Consider the following 509-nt stretch of genomic DNA (forward strand, 5'->3'; position numbering starts at 1 on the left):
CCTACGGACCTGGCAAGCCTCTCCTGCCGCCTTTCTCCATCTGTCCAGTGAGGAGTCTGCTCTGAAGCCTGCGGGGCCGCTCTCCCCCGCTTCTGCATCCTCCTTCTCACTGGGGGGCTCCAAGAGGTGCCAGGTCGAGGTGTCAATCCGGGCAGCGGGAGTAAGAAGTGGCTTCCACGTGCCCTCCTCCGGCCCACGCGCCTGCCAGGGCCGCTCGCACGAGCCTCGCAGGGAAGCAGCTGTCCGGGGAGCCTGCGGGAGGAGCTGCACAACGCCGTGCGGGCTGGGCACCGCCCTCCCCCCGCTGGGGAAAGCACCCGGCTGCCGGCGCGCCTGGAACAATAGGGGGGCCGGGGCCGGGGCTCCCACCGCCGGGGGCTGATCCCCGGCAGCAGCCGAGCGGGCGGGGGAGGAGCCGGAGCTGGAGCCGAGGCCGGATTGGCGGCGGGCGGCGTGATGCCACGTCCGGCGGGGGAAGCCCTGCCTCGCGGCGAGCGGTGCAGGTGGCG

The sequence above is a fragment of the Gavialis gangeticus genome, unplaced genomic scaffold, assembly GCF_001723915.1.
Source record: "Gavialis gangeticus isolate Ggan-Ray unplaced genomic scaffold, GavGan_comp1, whole genome shotgun sequence".
Lineage (NCBI taxonomy): Eukaryota > Metazoa > Chordata > Crocodylia > Gavialidae > Gavialis > Gavialis gangeticus.